We start from the raw sequence: 21,509 nt of genomic DNA, 5'->3' as shown, positions 1-21,509 counted from the left end.
CCCCACAATTATTCATAACAGCTGACCTGTTTTGTTTTAAAATTTCTCTCAGATTCAGCCCTTCCCTTCCAGGACCATTATTGTCGTTATCAGTAACCAGATTCATTACACAGACCTCCTTTTTAAGCTCCTTATGTATCTTTAACACTGCCACCAGATTTCCCTGTGACTGTAAATCTGCATGTGACAGTCCCCTGTTAATATCTCAGTGACCACCCACCACCCAGACGGCACAAGCACATTCTCTATACCCACTTGACCTGGCCTCATTCTGTTCTACACCTGATAATCCACACTCTATAGTGACACAAACATAACCTTCTTCTTATCTGTCACACTTTGTTGGTATACAGTGGTTTTCTGTTACTCAGTGCTGTTCTGCATAACTAGAATGCTACTTGCTCCCACTCCCCAGGTCTGGTAACTCTTATTTTTGAAACCTGAAACAGATGCTTTGTTTATCCCTTGTGAGTAAAATAAGTCATTTTTTTAATCTAGTTATTTGTTCATACCTATGTCATGTCACATTATTTTTGAAAGTAGCTTACTTAAACTATCCATAATTTGTAGTTTACAAGTGTTGTATAAATTTATCATAGGTCTTATATTTAGGGCTTTCAGATTACATAAAATAGCAACCAGATGTAATTGCAATTCTATAAGTTAAATAGATACATAAAGCAATTCTCCATAATTCTATCAAGTCAGTAATCATTCCAGTGACCTTAGACAACATTTACTAGGTCCATGCTAGCTGTTAAGCTATATTGCTCTGAAATAATGGAAGTTTTGCTGAATAATTCAATTGACTCTGGTATGAGAAAAAATTTAAATAAAAACTAAAAGTCAGAAGTAATTTTCATAAATGACATGTCCATGAATTTTAAATTTTTGGAAGTAGAATTGTTTTATTTTTTAATCAAAACATATTTTTTACTGTACTAGGAAAAATTACCTGCTTTCTAATGTTTAAAGTCTTACCTCCTTACTCTTTTCCCACTTCCACTCTGCTTTTCTAAATATAGAGGATTTTCTTGTTTCCAAAAAGAATGAAATGGTTTTCACATAGTGATCCCTATGCTTATGTTTAAAATATATCCTGTGAGATGTTGTAACTTCAATTCAAATGGAAAAACATATGCTGATTTTCTACTTTTTTCCAGGTACTGAACTAATATTCTAACTGCTTTGGAAAAGTGATAGGTAATATAAGTAAAAGACTCTGAATCCAGAGTCAAAGGATCTGGATTTAAACCCAGGCTTCCTCATTATAAGCTGCACGAAACAAAGCAAGTCACTAAAATGTATGTTCTTTAAGACTTTCTCTGCTTCCATGGTATTTTCTTGATATCCTCCCTGTCTTGGCCTGGTCAAATTTGGTTAGAAGAACAGAGATTCTTCAAATTAATTTAAGCAAAAGTTTCTGTATTTTTTCACAGTTCTGTGGAGAAAATAGGAACCTCTCTAGGTATTTTAAACAGAAAGGAATTTAATACAGAATTTAAATGCCACTAAAATCATGAGAAATGTTAGAGGGGCTGACATGAGGAGACTGCCAGTGGAACCATAGAGTACAAAAATTAAAGCCGTAATTTGATGCAGGGATCAAAAATCCACACCATATTGCTTCTCAACACTCATGTCCCTAGACCTTCTTTTCCAACAGATACAGCAGAAGGGTGATAGCATCCACCTCACTACCAGACTCCTAATCTTGCATAAGAATATCTAGTTGGTATCCAGAACTATCTGCAAAATAATCTACAAATGTAGAATTTGGCTTTACAGACTCTGCAATTCAACAAGACATATCCAAGGAGGTAAAAATAGAAGCAGAACAGCTTCTTATGTGCTCTGCTTAATTAACCATATCCAGCCCAGAAAGCATGGAGGGAGGTTGGTTTATAAGGCTATACAGAACTTTGTGGCATTTACCAACAAGAAATGAAGATGTGGCTGGATGTGTCCAGATGAGAACTGGAAAGGGAAAAATCAGTGAGTGACCCAAGGCTACTCATTGTTTTATGAGAGCTGTGCATTTTCATCCCCATTCTTTCTCTTCTACTCTTCCCTCCCTCTTGCTCTCCCCACCCCTCTCTCTTCCTTTCCCTCCATCCTCCAGCCCCACCTCAGGTACCCAGAGCTCTATAGCATAAACTAAACAACTGGGGATGGGGACAGGGGTACATGAGGGTCGGGGAAGGAGATAATCTTAAAAGTAGAAGTGATTGAACAAGCGGTAATCATTTTTGTTTTCACATCTCAGTGTCTGTCAAGGTATCTAGGACATGTTCAATAGATGACAGATAAGTAAACAGACAAATAAATAGACTTTGCCTCAGGGTCCTCATATTGAAAGTAAAAATAATATCTGTTCAGTCCTTTGAAAATTGTTGTGAGGGTCAAACACGATGATCAAGGCTTGTCCAAATGTTATCCTTTTTTGTGAGGCATGCATCATTTTTATCATCAATCTGAAAATATTAAAGAAGGAAAAAAAGAATAAAAGTATTATCTCATCAGCATTTTTCTATATGCTTTGCTATGGTTTTGATAGCTGCATTATCTGACCCTGGCTCTTGCTTCTCCGTAAGTACTAATTGAATGGAATCTACATGTGCGTTCATGTGTTTAGTAAATAGCATAGACTCATCCATCCATGAGATATTTTTATCATGGCTAATAACAATCCTTATTATTTTCTTTTGTGAAGTCATCTGATAATTGATTGAATTTCCAATTGGGAAATTCAAGAACCAATCCAAGTGTCACTCTATGGAACAGCTACCCTGTGGCTAGTACATTCTGTTCATTCTCAATAGACTTCAATTTATTCTAGAAATATGATTGCAGTACTTTCACGGAGCATTGAACTATAGATAAGACAATTGCAGCCATAAAGTTCTATACTTCTATTGGCTCTAAATGGAAATAGGTTTTAGTATAAAAACTGAAATCACTGTAAGACTAAATTAACCCAGTCCACAGCTCTAAGTAAATATTTCTTAGGAACCAAATAAGAAAGGGAAAAGAAATAAAGTTTATTGAAAGACCACCTTGATCATTTTATATATAGTATTCTATTCCAACCTTTTATTAAACAGTAGGATCTATGTCAAGTAATTTAGGCAGACTCATCTTTTTTTGTCTTATAAATATTAAATGAGTATCTAGCCTATGCCAAGAAATATCCTTGGGACATAATGATAAGAACGATAAAAGCAACTTGTGCCTTCAAGGAAATTATTACTTGAGAGGATTTATAAGTAAAAAACTAATTACAATTCACTAAAAAATGTGATATTAGTATGCTGTGGAAAAAACACAAATTCAGCCTCTGCTGGTCAGGAAAGACTTCAGAGGAAGTAACAACTAACCCAGAAACTGAAGATGAGGGTGTGAAGCAGAGTACCAGAAGTGAGCTGCAGTATGTGAGACTTCTGGAGGATCCAGTCTGACGTGCTCACGTATTTTGATGTAATAAAAAGGAAAATGTAGGACTCTAAGTAAAGAGAGATGTTGCCAAATCTGCCTTCTGGAAAGATCAATCTGGCCACGTATGGAAACAGACGGCAGGCCCGCAAGAGTAGAGGTTGGACAGTCCACTTGGGAGAAAGTCCTAGCAACAGATGCGAAGAGGGTGGTGGCCTGTACCCTGGCAGGGCCAGTGGGGACTGGAAGAAGAAACATTTTAAATGTTTCAGTAGAAGCACCTTGTGATTCCTTAGAGGTGTGAGGACAAAGGGGAAGGTATGGGTGATGCCTGTTTTTCTGGTCAGCACTGAATCACCGGAAGGATGAGGGCACTGTTCCCTGAAACTGGGAAATAGGAAGAGAAGTAAAATTCTGGAAGAGATGATAAAAGTCTGAGCATTTTGAGGGTGAAGTGCTGAGATGCATCTGGGTGTGGATCCTTGTGGCACTTCAATTCAGCTCTGTAAGTAGATCTGGGGAGAGTTCTGAGGGGGCACTCATGGAAGCCAGGAGAGTCAGAGAAACTGCATGGGGAGAAGACATAGAGTGCCTCTGAAGGACACCAATATTTGAGGACACCAGTGTTTAAGAAACAGGCAAAAGAGAGAAGCTTGCAAAGGAAACAGAACAAGTAGGAAAGCACTGGGTCGGGATGCGAATGTAGAGGGGTGTTTCAAGGAAGGATCGGCTGACGATGTTAATGCTACTAAAGGAACAAATTGAGCAAGCACTGGGAAGGGGCCTACAGTCCCCGGGGGGCAATGTAAGGGGCAGAAACTGGAAAATGCAGAAAAAGAAAGGAAAGCAAGGCACTGAGTAAAGGTAAGCATTTCACGAAGTTTGACTGGAAAGGGAGTAGAATGATAGGATGATAGTTGCAGGGGGTATTGGATTAACAAAACCATTTCCCACTTTTTTTTCCAAAGTGAGAGACACACGAATAATTTTAAATGTTGAAAGGGAAGAACCAAAGTAGCAGAAACAAAAAGGTAGAAAGTATAGGACAGAGAAGACACTCACATGGAAGAGGTAGGGGAGGAACCAGAGCCAGGTCAAGGTGTATCATTCAGTGATTAACTCGATAAATGTTTATTGAATATTCGCTCAGTTCTGGAGCTACAGAAGTGAAAGGAGACAGAGGTGGGAGCAGAGTAAATAAATAAATGTTGTGGAGGAAAAGGTGAAAAACAGAAACTGCAATTGAACCTGGGAAGAATGGAATTTGATAGCAACAGAGCGTTAATTCCTTGGGAAGCATCGAATTTATAGCATTATCCAGCTAATTATCCATAACTGCACTTTCTAAGCTTTCTCCAAAATCATTCCTGTGTCTTTATTACCTCCTATGCCATTGACTTGAAGGTGACCTTATATCCCCAAAGTGTTTTCTTGGCTTTACACAAGGCAGCTCACTTATTACAAAGCAAGACTCAACTCACTCCTTAGCTGCATTTGCTTCTCAAATGTCTACAGGGATATGGCCAAGAGACTTGCTGCAAATCACTAATATTACCAGATAAGATGGTAATGAAGCCTAATAATAATCTTAATGGGGGTCAGGTCACACCCTCTGCCCCTGATGTAGTTCACTATTTAATTCAGTTGAATCAAAATCTTTTATGAAATTGTCAGTTGATGCCATGGAGGCTCAGACCAAAATAAAATAGAGTGCCCTTGTACAAAGAAGGAAACCACACACAGCTGTCTGTGCTGAAGATGAAAGACTCTGAAGTGGAGGAAAAAAATGTGTCCCAGCTCTTTTCGCAAGTGCTGTTTAGGTCTGGCCCTCCAAGGAATCGGATGACAATTTCATAAAATGTTCTGATTCAACTGCTTCTTTCAAAAGCACTTCAAAGAATGGTGAGGATGGATACCAATGGGATAAGAGGTTTCTTTCTGGCCTGTGTTAATTTAGTTTAGACCAAAGAACAAATATCCCAATTGACAAGATAGGTGAATCAGTCCTCCTGATTGTAGTGACAAATCTTATAGCAAGACCAAGTCAGGAGGAAGCTTTAAGACATATTCTTAATCAATTGTGCACCGACTTGCTTATGAAGTAAGTCTCTTAAGTCATTCTGACTAGAACGTGTGTTCTCACAGCTGGACCCAGAGAAAAGTCAATGCAAGTGAAGTCTGGGGAGGGAAATTGGAGGAACGAGAGCCTGATATGATAGTGCTTTTGCTCACCGGACTGCTAACGACCTCTCTGTGGATGTAGGAGGCAGACCCAGAGGCAAAGGAGAACCAAAGGTTATTTTGTCACAGTCAACTCTCTCAAGTCTAGTTAGAAGATGTACTGGATTTGGAGTTCCAGTTCTTGCATATGGATTCCAACATGACCCAGGTGAGGCTAACTGCGAGGCTGACAGCGCATAATTTCATTTCTCTGTGTTAAAATAGAGGCAATTTCTTGAGAGTAAATGACAGCTATAGAGTGCCTTAAATGAGATAATCGACCTGAGGTCACTTTGCAAACCCTAAATGCTTCACAAGGTAGAATTTTCTTGTAGTTGTGTGTTTAAGAATTAAGCATTTAATAATATGGTTGAACTTTAGAAAATCACATGAAAAAAGGAAGTAGCAAAAATGTCACCAAACATCTGAATGGTGACAAGCATGAATTCAAATAAGCTGAATGAAAATCAAACTCATAGAAAACATTGGTAGCAATCCAGAAGCTGAGGCCTTGGTGTATTTTAAATGATCAAATAAAATGAATTAGATATAAAAGAAAAAACAAAAACCAAAAAAGCCACGTACTTGCCATGCTTTCACCATGACTTGGCAAGGAATTTTGAAAAAGAATCCAATACAAACTGCTGAGGATCTTGGTAACATTGAGCTACCGCATCCCAAGGGCAGAGATGATAAATTATTGTTTCTGTTCTACTTAACTTAAGTGCTTCTTTTACCCCCACTTAAAGAACACTGGTGCTTTAAAGAGGTATTCAATTTTCCTCATAAAAAGGGTTGTAAATTAACATCAAACCATATCAGTAAAAATCACCACCCATTATATCAGCAAAAAGTCAAATTTCAGTTAACACTGTGTTGGCAATGAAGTGAGGACATAGGCACCTCCGCATACTGCTGGTGATATCTATCAAAAGTAAAAGTTCAGGGGCACCTGGCCAGCTCAGACAAAAGAGAACATGACTCTTGATCTAGGGGTCATGTGTTCAAACCCCATGTTGGGTGTAAAGATTAAATAAATAAATACTTAAAATATTTCATCACAGGATAATTATAAATTTTTTAAAAAGTCAAGTTCATCGACTAAGCAATCCCATTGCTAGGAATTTATCAGATTTTACATGTATGAGATGATGAAATGGCATACATACAAAGCTCTTCATTGCAGCATTATTTGTTACAGAAAATATTGGAGAAAAATTTGAATATTTCTCTCTATGAGGTTGGTAAAATTAATTATGAAATATTAATACAATGAAAACTATGTACCTCTATAAAATAATGAAGAAGGTCTTCGTGTATTTCTATGGTAAGATTGCGGTGTATGAAAAAAAGGGAGCCGTGATAAATATATGTTTATATTTATAGCTGCATATGTGCTAAAATCTCTGTAAATACACACAAGAAACAAATAATACTGCTTACACTGGAAGGTGTTTGTGAACTGGACAATGGCATAAGGGAAACTTTTTACTTTGACATTTTGTAGGTTTTAAAACATCTAAATATATGATTATTTCAAAGATTATATTTGTTAATTAATTTTGAAAGATGTTATTTGTTTGGAAATCTGTCTTCCCCACCAGATCATGGACTATGCCTTGTTCATTTCCACAGCCTCCCGACCTCGCTGAGTGCACAGTACATAGCAGTCGCTCAACAAATGCTTACTCAATAGACACTGAATGGTAAAATGACAGATTAAACTCCCTTGAGGGAAGGGAAAACATCCTGCCTTAGTTTCCTAACAGAGTTCTTTTTTTTTTTTTTTTTTTATTTATTTATGATAGTCACACACACACAGAGAGAGAGAGAGAGAGAGAGAGAGAGAGAGGCAGAGACACAGGCAGAGGGAGAAGCAGGCTCCATGCACCGGGAGCCCGACGTGGGATTCGATCCCGGGTCTCCAGGATCGCGCCCTGGGCCAAAGGCAGGCGCCAAACCACTGCGCCACCCAGGGATCCCGTTAACAGAGTTCTTTATGTGATCAGAGTGAGTGATGTTTCCTGGAAAGGACACAGAAAAACAACAGAAAAGTGATTGAGAAAGAAACAGACTTCAATGCAAAAACCTTAGTTTAAGATGTCATTCATTTACCAGTTCTTTCCAGGGCTTGCCTGCCAAGGCTGGGAAGGGTGGAGTGAGGAAGAAGACTTGAAGACATACTTTGGAGAGAAACAGAGAGACACAGAAACTCAACAAAATTTCAAGTAGAGCAGCTCCTTCTACCTCTTAAGAATCAAGGTGATTGGGGTTTCTCAGTTTCCAGTGAACCATCTTGTTTGTGAACTCCTGTTTAAATGGTTGTGGATTTGAAATTTTTGCTTCTCTTTTCTTATGTTTCTTTCCTATTGTTTTCTGAGTGCTCTTTCCTTCTCCCAGGTTCAAAGTAGTCAGCCCGCACATGTCCAGTCTAAGGATGAGTGATTAACACACAGATTAGATCCTATGGCTTAGGGCAGGGGTTCCCAATCTTGGTCATATATCGGAATTCCCAGGCAACTTTATCTCCCAGAGCGTCTGATTGATTTGGTTTACAGAATGGCCTAGGCATCAGAATTTTAGAAACCTCCTCCTTGTGATTTCTAATATGCAATAAAGTTTAAGAGCTACCAATTGATAGCATTCTCCAGGCTTTCTATAAACTATTTCCAAAATCAAATGAATATGGTACTTATTATTTATTTTGAATAATTAACCTTTATAATGCAGACTGTGAAAATAATGGCATATCCATTTTCCTTCTTCTTGAGGGTAACTAAGGATTCACTATTTTAATCTCCTTAATATAGGATCTACATTTTGTAACAAGTCACTACTTGCTTCATATTAATGATTACAGGTAGTGACAACACCAAAGGATAACCCTGTGGGTTTTTAGTTACTACCGCTCTCATCACAAGTTTCTCTGATGCTGTTTAGGAAAGTCTGTTGGGTATGCTCTCAGATTATTCACCTGTGTTTGCTCAAACAACAGTAGCATAGTTATAGTGGCAATAAAATTGGACACAATTTAGATGCCCAAGTCAGAAGAATGGATAAAGTAATTTACTTATATTACACACTTATGTGTGCATGTGTGTAATAAAAAATAATTAACTGTGACTATATGTAACAATATGCAATCTTAGTGATGTAATACAGTATTGAGTGCAAAAAGCAATTCTCAGAAGACTAAGTACAGCTCGGTGCCCTTCACATAATTTTCCAAATGAAATAAAGCTAAGTAATGCATTGTTAGACAAAGATGTATCATAAAACCATGAGGAAGAAAGCTGCTGGTAAAGAGAATAATAAGCACAAAATTCAAGATGGCAACCAGCCCTAGGGAGGGGGGAGAGAATGATATGAGGGGAAGCACACAGGCAGTTGTAAGTCATTGCTAACGTTGCAGGTCTTAGTCTGGATTTGTGAATTTGTGGTTGTTCCTCATGCTTTTTGGTTTTGTTTGTGTTTGTGTTTTGCTCCTCATGTTTGTAATAAGGGCATTCAAAACTAAACACATGAGGAAGAAAACTAAGAATGAAACTTCTTTATAATAGTATCATTTAGGATTTGTTTTATAAAAGTATGGTGTGTATTTTTATGTGCTTTTACTTTGTGTGAATATTTGCTTTTAAATAAAAATTTATATTAGTGGTAGAGTTAATGTACTAATAACCTTTGTTGCCAACTAACACACTCCCTGAGACTGAAATTTTAATTAACTTAAAATAAAATATTTTCAACTTCACAATCTAAAAACTCACTTTGATAATGAGTAAGTGACATGAAAAACAATTTCCCTTAATAGCCTTGAATTCTGGCCTTCTCTGGAAGTCTAAGTAAAACCAAGTTACATCTTCATGGGCAACTCTATAAATGAAATGATCCCTTCTCCCCATCCTGATTTCCTTGTGGTCTTATTCCTTCACCTGCTTATCGAATAGAAATAGGATAAAACTAATAACTGTTTACCCTTGTATAGAGCTTAAGTTTGTATGATCTCACATGTTTATCATAACAACCCTGTGAGGTATGCTGGGCAAAGACCAGCTTAAAACAAGACTATAGATGGTTTTTATAATAGAAAATATTGGCTTGAATGTATGGCTCATACACCAGCGATTGAACACAAGACACATTTCAAAGTATGTGTACATTGCTAAATATTGATATTCTCATGTAAAACTTTAATGTTTGTATATTGCTTTACATTTTTATTGATCTGAATCTTCTATTTGTGGCAAAAAATGGGATTTTTACTTACAGTAGTGGTATAAAGTTGTTTTTAAAATAAATATAGTTTAATAAAAATGAATGTATTTAAAGAGAACTCTTAAGCAGATAAACTCTATGCTGAGTTTGTGCTGGTGTATGTGTGATGTGAGTGAGTTGGGTGTATTGTGCACTAAAATTTTCTGATAGAGGAAGCCTGATTAAAGAATGGTCCATGCTAAGGACTTATTAGATCTAGTGCGTTCTCTATTTAATAATTATATGCTATTTCTATATTTTCATTCTCCTATCACCTGTCTTGCCTTTTTCATTACTTTATTATGAATCCTGTGTAAATATAATTTTGTTTCTGTACTTTTTTGGCATAACATAAATCTGTGAACTTAAAATTTTAATTTTGTGTTAGTAAATTTATTTGTTCTTTGTTTAGTCTTGTCTCAGATTTTATTATGTAAATCCCATTATTCAAAGTTGCCTAAATCCATTTGTAAATCTTTAAAAAAAAATTGGGGATTCTTAAAGTGAATTTATTGGCTTTTCTGATCCAGTTTTGTTTGGACCAAAAACCAGTATTGTACAAAGTATTAAGTATATATTTTTATATTTACTGAAATGGACTGTGGTGACTTTGGATAATAAGGAAAAGTTTAATATTAAAGCCATGTTTATTACAGTACAATTAACATGTTAAACCATGGGATAAATGCCATCAATAAAAAATTATGAAATAAAATAAAAGTAATGCACAGGCATTACTTAGAGCTGACAAGTTATAAAGATGATATATAAATAATTGAAGTGTAAAAAATTTCATCCTGCCATGTAATAATATTTGGTAATATTTATATGAAAAAAAGGGAAAATATACATGTTCCTAAGTCACCTACAACTAAATTAACTTGACTACTTACTTGTCGAGGGAATAATGACCATTTTCCCATGTTCCATCTTGGAGAGCTAAGTATAAGAGAAATAATCGTGAAAATATTAATTAATTACAAATAAATAAAATAAAAATCTTGTTAAAAACTGAAAAGTTGGGATGCTTTGGTGGCTCAGTGGTTGAGTGTCTGCCTTTGGCTCTGGTCATGATCCTGGAGTCCTGGGATCGAGTCCCACATTGGGATCCCTGCGGGAAGCCTGCTTCTCCCTCTGTCTAGTTTCTACCTCTCTCTATGGCCCTCTCATGAATAAATAAATAAAATCTTTTTTTTTTTTAAGGGAAAAGTCCACACCCTCCTAGAATTTACAGTCAAAGGAAAGGTGAGCAGGTAATTTGGTGCCAACAGAGGTACAACCCTACAAGAGGAGAGAGCCCATTGTTTGAATACCTCCCTGAAAGAGCTGACATCTAAACTGAAGAGTGTATAAGAAGGCACGAGAAAAAGGATGTTCAGGGAGGATGAGATAGCATGTAAAATACCTGGAGAAGAGAGAGCATAAGACACTCAGTGGGCTCCAAGTAGATTGGGAGAATGGGATTCAACCCAAGAATTAGGAATGCCAAGAAATAAAGCTGAAGAAAAAAGGCAAGTAAAGGACCGTGAAGGGAATTATGTATGCAGATCAGAGTCATGCTGGCAAGCAACAAAAATAGACCCAGGATCACATAAAAAGAAAAAAAATTTTTTGAAAACCATTGGACAGAAGCAATATGTTGTTTCCTACCAGCAGCACACACTGGTGGTGTTCCCAGAATAAAATGGGATCAGATGTAGATACAAAAGAAAGAAGATGAAAAAAGTGAGAATAAAACAAAAACAAATTCTGGAGAACTTGGATTTCATTGTGTAGACAACCAGGAATCATAAAAGGGACTGACGCTCCAAGTTGTACGATTCTTGCAGCAGTGGGAATGAGCTGACGTAAGGGAGAGGAGATTGAGAGCTGTTACAGTATAGAAAACCCAGAGAGGATGGGGACCTAAGTAAAGGGCAGTGGTAGTGGGTGAAGAGGAGAACGGGAAAGAACAGATTTGGGGATCTGGATGGATCACAGTGGTGTCAGAGAACCGGCGCTCCCCCATGCTCTGCTGCTGTGAACATGGATTTCTGGATAGTTTGAAAAGTCGTAGCTTCAGTGGCTTGTCTTTTGTGAAGGGGAAGAAAAATCACAGATGGAGATGGCTTTGGAGAGTCAAGAGTGAGCTGCTGCCTCCTCCTGCATATCCTTGTGTGGTCCCAGAGTCCACAAAACACAACTGCCCACTACCCCCACTTCCAACAGGGTGGAAGCCATCTATTTTATTTCTGAACATCTCTGTTTGGCCATAATGTCTAACCTTGACTGTCCCCCATAATGGGATGTAAATGTATTAACACCCTTTCATCGCTTGCCTGCAACTATATATCTTGGCTGCCTTCCAAGTCTTTAATTCTTTTATTGATGCAATTCATGATGGTTGTTGCTTCTGTTTAAAAGCTTCTTGCAATCTCTGAGTTTTTGGAGTACTATCTGTTTCTCCCATCCATGCTTTCATTAAAATTGATTTTCTCAGCTTCTCACGCATTTCTATATGAGACAAAGAATTTTAGATAAATGCCACAACCTAAGCACCAGAGGTAAAGACGGAGAACAATCAAGATCTGAGTAATGTTATTTTAATTGCAATTTAAAGCCAAAAGGCAAAGACTTAGTAAAGAGCTGTTTTCATTACAGTTGTTCCATGCATGAAATGAACCATTACACATTGGAAAAGAAAAAATCATTCCAGAGTGGCTTAGTTATAACAAACAAAATGAGTTCCAACAAGCTGTTTTTAGTCCCCTGGCCAAAAAATGCATTCTGTTGGTATTTAGGATTTTTTTTCTAATGTGGCATTATATTTTGAAATGTTATTTCATGTCATACTTTCTTTGTATAACATATTTGCATTGAATAATGAGAGAAGTGACCAGCTGGTCACTAGCAGTTACAAAGCCCTTTACTGGAGGCAGCAGATGATGGCAGATGGCAGTGTCAGGCTTAAGTCTCAGTAAGAATACATTTGCCGTACCTTGTCGATGTGACATAACCAACCTTTCTCTGAATCTATGTGAACGATGGCAGGGTTGTTTATTGAGATACTAATTTACATTTTGTTCTCACTGTATTTTTCCTTCCCTCATTAAAATGGTGAAGGCCTTTGGGTTTACCATAGATGAGTTTATTCAAAGACAACCCCTCTTATTCACTTGTTCTTGAAAACCTGAATTATGGAAATGAATGAGAGGATAAAGAGGAAAGAAAGTCTTTAGGATTGGAAAACTGGAAGAGAGTTTCCATACATTTGTTAGGGAAGATTCTGCAAGCTTGGGATTAGGATGTCAGTACTTGATGGAGTAGCAGAATCGACCCTGACTCCTCTACAAGCCACATGGTGCACCTTGGAGGCTGTGCAGCAGGCACCAACACTATCACTTCTGTGCCCAAGTTTGGCACAGATATAACAGAGCTACTCAAATTTAAAGGAAGCATAGAGATGCACAGTCCTCTCTCTTTTTTTAAATATTTTTGAGAGGGGGTAGTCTTTTTTTTTTTTTAAGATTTATTTACTTATTTTTGATAGACAGAGAGAGGCAGAGACACAGGAGGAGGGAGAAGCAGGCCCCATGCCAGGAGCCCAAGGTGGGACTCGATCCCGGGACTCCAGGATTGCGCCCTGGGCCAAAGGCCAGCGCTAAACTGCTGAGCCACCCAGGGATCCCCCAGTCCTCTCTTTTTAATGATTATGAAAACTTGAGTAACACACTTATCTGTAATCATCATATGGAAGACAAGAAACTCCTTCCACTTTTCAGAAACTATCTTAACCCCTATTCTCGTGTATGACCTTGGAAGTATAAGCCAGGACACCTTCCCCACCAGGCCCCGTCCTATACCCTTATGATTGGTAATGAATTTCTCACCATCTTGATAATTAGAGATTTGGGATCTGGTTAAAATGATAGTGCGATATTTCTTGCACTGGAGTATAGTAGATTAAAATTCAAACCCTTCACAGATAATTATGTGAGAAGACAATTATTTAAGGTAGAATATTATAAAATAAAGAGTTTTGAAGATATGATTCTATTTCACTCCACACGGTAATTATTATAATAATTATGAGAAATAAGAATAGTGGATAAGCACAGATGAGAGGGCTAGCGGGAGATGAGATTGTATCCTGGGAAGGAGATTCGTGTACTTAAGCAGCAGCAATCCACCACTGTTTTATAATCAATGTTCCCAGGAAACTCTTCATTGCTGTCCTGAGTCCTTCATGGTGATGGAGATAAATTCCAGCTCTTCACAGTCCAGTGTGTCACAATCCTTCACAAACCAACATGGCCACTCACCTTTCTCTTCACCTGGCTAAACGATCCCAGTTCCATTATCTTTGTCTCCCAATGTCAAGTTTCAAGTGTTTTGCTCTTTGCATTCTTTAAAATCACTTCTGCTTTCACGTCCCATCAGCCATCTGTGCCTGAGATCATTAAAGGCTTGTGGCATAATGACAAGAACCAGGAAACAGTCCTGAAGCTGTATCTACGCAGGATCTTCGGAGGCAGCTGGAGCTCATTCGTCTTCAGGCCTGCCACTCCCCAGCTGTGTGATATGGGCCAGTCCTTTGAACTTCCCATGCCTCAGTGTCCACCCTGTTGTTAATCATGTTTTTAAATTTTTCTGTATCTAATGATGTTTTGACATTTTGGAGGCCTTATAGACCTGAGGAGGGACTCGCTTTCGCAGGGCTACTTAATTCCTAAAGATAATAAACCACTGCTCTGGAGCATGCCTTTCATAAGCAAACCAACCAATACTGAGTCTATATCCCCAACCTCCCTCTTTACCCAAACACACACCAAGTCAATATTTACCCTGCCCTAAATCACCCCAGGGCCAGGTACCGGACAACTAGAGAGAGCTCACCCCTATAAACCAAAGCCTACTGAAATTACTCAAATTACCAATTCTGCCCAGCCTTGCCTTGCCCCTGGAAACCCCAGTAAAGGGTCTGTCCCAGGTTTTCCTTTCTTCCTGCTTCTGCTTCCTGACCAACTATGATGCTTCTCCCATAGCCCTGTGTGGCATGGCATGCCTCCTTCCCTTGGGAAATGTAAGTAATAACCTCTTCTTTCAATGGCATTGACCTCTCTGTGTTATTGCTCAGTCACCTACATAAATCAAAATTCCATGGGTACAAACGAGACAATATTGAAGACAATACCATCATGATAATGGTAACAGTAGATTGCCTTAAGAATTAAAAGACCCAACAATGTGCACATGTATATAAAGTCCTACGAACATCACTCCATGCACAATAAGTGCTTAATAGATGCTGCCTATAGTTTTCAGTAAACTTTAACAAACAACTGTTGAGAACTAAATCTCTTTAACTCACTTCCTTAGTTTCTTCATCTGTTCAGGGGGTATGATGACAGTATGTCAACATCAAAGGAATGTCGTGATGATTAATTTTGACCTCTAAAAAAATCCAATGATGTGACTATATTCATATATAGTATTGCTTCAGAAAATTCCAATAATAATGATTACGTTATAATCTTAAAAACAAAATATGTTGCCTTAGGGCAATCTTATTGATCCAGTAATATCAGAAAATAACTTCTAAATGACTGGATGATTAAGGCCAATTTAAAGATATCATTTTTATCTTCAGTAATGTTGTTCCAACTAGACGGCCGCCCCCGTGGAACTCCCAGCTGCTGCTAATTCCCCAATCTTCCCTCACTGGGAAGGAAAGAAGCACGGGGCAAATACGCCCACAGTGGGAATGACAGTCACATCCCCTGCTTTTTTTGAGAAGGCTCAGTCACATTTCTGAATTATATCCAAATCAGTACCAAACTTTCTGCATGTTTTCTCATGTTCAATATGAACCACAAATGCTAGCCTGGGGCACATTCACAGGTAACTCTTGACTGTGTTCCCAGTCTAACCTGGGGCCCTGAAGCCCACACGGCTTCTGAAATGATCCTAAAGCCTTGAATTTAAAATGATATAAGGCACATGCACAACAGGGAACTGTAAAAGGATTTGTGGATAAAGAAAAGGCTTTTCTCCTAAGATAGTAACAGTGACCCAAAACTTTTCATATTAACACCAGACACTCATTCCTCTGCTCCACAGAAAGATAGCACAGGTTCCTAAGCACTTCAACACACACCACAAACACCTGGAGAGCTTGTCAAATGCAGATTGGGTGAACTCTGCTTCTGAGAAGATGGAGTAGACACTTTCCCCTATTCCTTCCACTCATTGTGACAAAAAACATTGGACAATTTGTGTGGGTAGGTGTGTGAGTGTGAGTGTGTGTGTCTGTGTATGTGTGTGTTTGTTTATACATATATCAGACATAAGAAGGCTCTGCAGGGTGGAGGGAAGAAGGTAGACTGACTAGGACCTTGAGACCCAAGGAAGGATGCAATGAGTTCCATGAGTTTTCTTTTTTGCATCATATATCTCAGACTTGGAGTGAAAGAAACAAGCAATCAGAAAATGGCTGATCTGTCTCAGACCAATGAGAAAAAGCAACCAAACAAACCAAAACATCTTAACAGAAGGACTCAGAAAGGGGCATCCAGCAAGACAGAAACTTTTAGAAAATAAAAGCTCTACTCTAAAACACTGAACACTGTGGCCATATCTTCACCTGGCTGAGCAAAGGCTGAGTGGGGAGCCTAGACTTCCATCCTGGTGAGGCCCCAAGTCCCTTGCTGGGGTGGCGTTAAAGAAGGCTAAGCAGAGAGCTGGAAATGTGGGGACCCTGGATTCTGTTACCACCTAACAATAGTGAGGCACCCTTCTCTCTCCTCACTGAGGTGGTATCAGAGGAGGCCTAATGGAGAGTCAAAACCTTTATCTATAACTTGGTGGTAATGAGGCCATCCTCACTACGTTATCAGTGGATACCATGTGAGCTCAAACTCCCATCTCCACCTGCAACTAGGAGCCATCATTCCCCTGTCAGTGGAGACCAAGAGGAAACCTGGACTTTTACTTTCATCTGGCACTAACAAAGTAATACATTTTCCCACATTCCCCTGCCAGAGCAGTGCCAAAGAAAGTCAAAAGTTTTATATAAGATCCAGAGTCTCCTAACATAATAAAAAAAAGTCCAAATTTCAATTGAAAATTATTCATAATACCTATAATCAGGAAAATCTTCAACTAAATGTAAAGAAAGATAATCAATGGATGCCAACCTCAAGATGATGGGCAAGTAGAAATTATTGGACAAAGATTTTAAAGCAGGTATCACAAAAATGCATCAATGAGTAATAAAGAATACTCTTGAGATAATAACAAATGATAAAATCAAAAGCCTCAGTAAAGAAATAGAAAGACTATGGGCAGTCCCGGTGGCCTGGTTGTTTAGTGCCACCTTTAGCCCAGGGCCTGATCCTGGAGACCCAGGATAGAGTCCCATGTTGAGCTCCCTGCATGGAGCCTGCTTCTTCCTCTGCCTTTGTCTCTGTCTCTCTTTCTCTCTGTGTCTCTCATGAATAAATAAATAAAATCTTTAAAAAAAAGGAAATAAAAAGACTCAGCAAAATAATAAAAGATATAAAGAAAGCCAAATGGAAATTTTAGAAACAGAAAATATAGTAGCTGAAATTTAAAAGTTCAATGATGGGATCGGCAGTTGAATGGAAAGGATTGGTGAAAGAATCAGTGAACCAAAAGATAGGATGATAGAAATTATGCAGTCTGAACAATAAAGAGACACTGCTCCTGTCCCCACCTCCCCCACCAAATAGGCCTCAGGAACCAAGGAACTACACAGAGATCTAACTTTTGCATTGTTGGAGTCCCAAAGGAGAGGAGAAACAAGAAAGAGCTTAAAAAGTACTCAAAGATATAATAGCTGAAAACATCTCCAATTTGACAAGAATTCCAAACAAGATAAACCCAAGGAAATCTATGAGTTACACTTCTGAAAACCAAGGTCAAAGAAAAAATTTTGATAGTAGCTAGGGAAAAATGAGATCTTATTTATGAGGGTAAGACAATTCAAATAACTGCAAATTTCTCATCAGAAACCATGGAATCCAGAAGTAGCACAATATTTTTCAACTATTGGGGGAAAGAGTATCAACTCAGACTCTTATACTCAGAGGAAAATCAAGATATTCTCAGACAAGGGAAAACTAAAGAGAATTTGTTTCAAGCAGATCTACAAAGAACAGCTAAAGGAAATTCTCTAAATAAACCAAAAGTAGTAAAAGAAGGAACTTTGGAACATCGGGAACAGAAAAAGAACATGGTAAAGAAAATTATGGATAAGCACAGTAGGCTTTTCTTTTCATCTCAGATTTTAAAAATTATGTTTGATGGTTGAAACAAAAATTATAACACTAGATTATTATAGATGTGATTCTAAATGCACATAGAAGAAATACTTAAGACAGTAAGTAGGAGGTAAAAGGACATGGGAAGGTACATTTTTATACTTTAGTTAAACTGTTAAAATGATGCAAAGACTTTGATAAGTTATGTAAAATCATACAGTCACTCTGGAAAATAGCTTAGAAATTCCTTTAAAAATCTATTATGTGAGACACCTGGGTGGCTCAGAGGTTTAGCGTCTGCCTTTGGCTCAGGGCGTGATCCTAGTCCCAGGACTGAGTCCCACATCGGGCTGCCTGTGGGGAGCCTACTTCTCCCTCTGCCTATGTTTCTTCCTCTCTCTCTCTCTCTGTGTCTCTTATGAATAAAGAAATAAAATCTTTTTTTAAAAAAATCTATTATGCAACTCCCCTTTAAGTACAGTTGTTATGTACTACTAGGTATTTATCTCAGATAAAAGAAGACTTATATTAACTAAAACCTACCTGAAAGTGTTTATGTTAGCTTTATTTGCAATAGTCTAAAAAGGAGATCCATATGTCCTTAATGTGTGAGTGTAACCACACATAAATTGTAAACTGTGATCCTTCCATACCATGACTCTTCTCAGTAATAAAAAGGAATAAACTACTGAAGTAGTAACCTCCAGGGAATTAAATTTGAGTGAGACTAAAAAAAAACAATTGCAAAAGATTACATACTGTATGATTCCATTTATACAACAACACTTGGGAAATGACAAATTATAGAAATGAGAACAGATTAGTGGCTTTCAGGACTTAAGGAGAGGTGAAGGCGAGGGGAAGTGCATATGGCTATAAAAGGATACTTGTGGGGATAGAAATGTCTGTATCCCACTGCATCAATGTCAGTATCCTGGTTGTGATATTGTACTACAGCTTTGCAAGATGTTTTCATTGGGTAAACTGAGTAAAGGACACAGAGGATCTCCGTATTGTTTCTTACAAGTGCATGTGAAACTATAATTACTTCCAAGTAAGATGTTGAACCAAAAAATGCAGATTTCTGGGTTCCACCACCAGAGTTTTTGTTTCAGTAAGTCTAGGGTAGTACCTACATTTCTAAAAAGTTCCCAGGTGATGCCAATACTTCTAGTTGGGCCCACACTTTGAGAACCCTAGAGTAGAGAAAGGAGAATTTTTATTACCAGGGAGAAGGCCACAGGACGCAGTCTACCCAGAAACTCTTTCCTCCCATCTTAAACCAAAATGTCAATGTAAATAACACCTTGTAGGGTGCTAAGTCCAGAAGCAAGAGAACAAAGAGTAAGTAGAGAGAAACCTGTCTTAAGACTACATTTTTTCTAGCCTTAAGATCAATGAGGAAGACCAGCGTGGTGTCACAGTGGTCAGCAAGCCCGAAACAATGTGACCAGAGAAGTCACTGACTCTGAGTCGTGGTGCTTTTTAAAGTTAGTGGTCCCTGATCCTGGCTTGGAACTGGAAACACTTGTAAAAACACAGCTTTCTGGATCCCATGACAGAAACAATGGAATTGAAATCTCTTCTTAGAAGGCCCCACGTGAGATATGCAAAGTTGGAGAAACTGGGTCGGAGAAGCACTGGATCGCAGATTTGTGATGCAAATGATAATAACCTGGAAAAGGTCACAGGGCAAGCTGCCAGTGTAGATAGATGTGGGGTCCCAGGGCCCCTAGGTGAGAAGCAAGACCTTTCTGGCCTTCCAGGCAGGAGGGCTTCTCCCTCGGCAGTTTCTATCAGCTGCCGTTTGTGGAGCACCTGCTCTGTAGGGGGCATGATGTTCTCTGAATTTGAGAGGTTCTCCTAATCTATGATGTTCTCTAATTTGATCCTCGCCATGGTCCCGCAAGACAGCCATTATTAGCCTCATGATCTATATCTATACCTATATCTCTACCTATCATCTCTATCTATCTATCTATCTATCTATCTATCTATCTATCTATCTATCCATCCAGAGAAGTTAACTGCTCAATGTCATATAGCTGATAAGTAATCAAGCAGGGCTTCTAACCTGGGTCTTTCTTCTGGGCAAGCTCAACCTCAAAACATAGTTTAAATCATAGTACCACTTGGTTCTTCAGTACAATATAGAGCAGAAGGTAGGGGAAAGGTGAATCATAACAGCAGCAAAACAGCAGAGGCGACAGCCAAAGTGATGTGAGGGAGCAGATGACAGAGTGTCATGGGGAGAAGACACAGCCTAGAGGAAGGGCTGGTTACAAGAGGGAAGTAGATGGGGCATGAAGGGAGGGGCTGAGCTTGGCAGAGAGAGGGTGCTATGGGACGATGCAACACCTCTAATATTATGAAATTGGTTTACTTTTAAATTAAAATGGAAATTTCTATTTACAAAATAAAATAATGCTATATAAAAATATATTTAGAAAGCCATATATGCTTTAATAAAAGAAACAGCATATTTTCTAGGGCATATAAATTACCAGAATAACGTAAAACCACAATGCTTCAAAGAAGCAAATGTCTTCAGATTTGCTCATTTCCAGTTTAAACATTTGTTTTCCTAGAACATATGTCCTATAAATAATCCAACACCCAATATAAAATCTGGCAGGAAATGTAGTCCATTAAATTTCTCCCATTGTGCTTTCTTTATCTGTCATATGTTTTAATGTGATTTTATTAACTGTGATAATTGCTCCTTTACTGCTAATGATAATATGATACTGTTAAAAACCAACTTCCAAGGTAATTGTTTTTATCCTCTCCCCCTCCCTCAATACTTGCACTCAAACTGTGTGCCTGACTCTTGACTTAGAGCTGCTTGTGTTTCCGATTCCTGAGTCAATTTGGTCTCCTCCCCTGATGGTAAATCCCAGACTATGCTAACCTTGTCTCCAAGCTGCATATTTTACTTAACCCCAGGAAGGCAATACCCTGTCCTGCAGTTGTTATAACTATAACTACAGATAAAATATAATAATAGATGTATAACGCCTGCTCTTCGCTCTGTTTATAATAATTGATCACTAGTAACAGTCTGTAGTAGCAGCACTGGTCATAACTGGTGGAAAACAGTAGTAACAATATCCAATAAAGAGCTCTAAAAAAGTGAGCATTTGGTATCTGCTGTTTTGGTTAAAACAAGTTATCTTACTCTCAGGGCTTTCTCCTGTATTGTTCAGAGGAAAAATTGCTAGTGTCTGGCCCATCCAAAGAGATGCCTCAGGCTATCATTATTTACTGATCCCAACCTCCAGACCTCCCAGCTTACTTTCCTTGTTTCAAGTGATGTCTAGCAAGCAACCTCTTGCTTGGTGG

The 21,509-nt window shown here is 38.3% G+C and overlaps 2 long non-coding RNA genes across 4 annotated transcripts in view; one reads left to right on the top strand and one right to left on the bottom strand.

Moving 5' to 3' along the window:
- The window catches only part of LOC144322931 (uncharacterized), a 48,133-nt gene that overhangs the window by 14,043 nt on the left and 12,581 nt on the right, over window positions 1-21,509 (top strand). For both annotated transcript variants that reach the window (XR_013388513.1, XR_013388512.1), the window contains exons 4-5: window positions 5,578-5,821; window positions 7,771-7,914. This is a non-coding gene — a long non-coding RNA (uncharacterized LOC144322931). The remainder of the gene's footprint in view (window positions 1-5,577; window positions 5,822-7,770; window positions 7,915-21,509) is intronic.
- LOC144322932 (uncharacterized) overlaps window positions 2,187-21,509 on the bottom strand; it is a 107,386-nt gene continuing 88,063 nt past the window's right edge. The window contains exons 3-5 of one of the 2 annotated variants that reach the window (XR_013388514.1): window positions 10,800-10,845; window positions 7,900-8,083; window positions 2,187-2,474 (exon numbers count right to left, since the gene is read on the bottom strand). This is a non-coding gene — a long non-coding RNA (uncharacterized LOC144322932). Of the gene's footprint in view, window positions 2,475-7,429; window positions 7,677-7,899; window positions 8,084-10,799; window positions 10,846-21,509 lie in introns of those variants that run through there. The other variant, XR_013388516.1, reaches the window with a different exon arrangement.

Source organism: Canis aureus, chromosome 11, assembly GCF_053574225.1.
Source record: "Canis aureus isolate CA01 chromosome 11, VMU_Caureus_v.1.0, whole genome shotgun sequence".
NCBI classification, from domain to species: domain Eukaryota; kingdom Metazoa; phylum Chordata; class Mammalia; order Carnivora; family Canidae; genus Canis; species Canis aureus.
The sequence above is the reverse complement of the archived record's forward strand: the minus strand, read 5'-3'. Positions and strand labels throughout refer to the sequence as shown.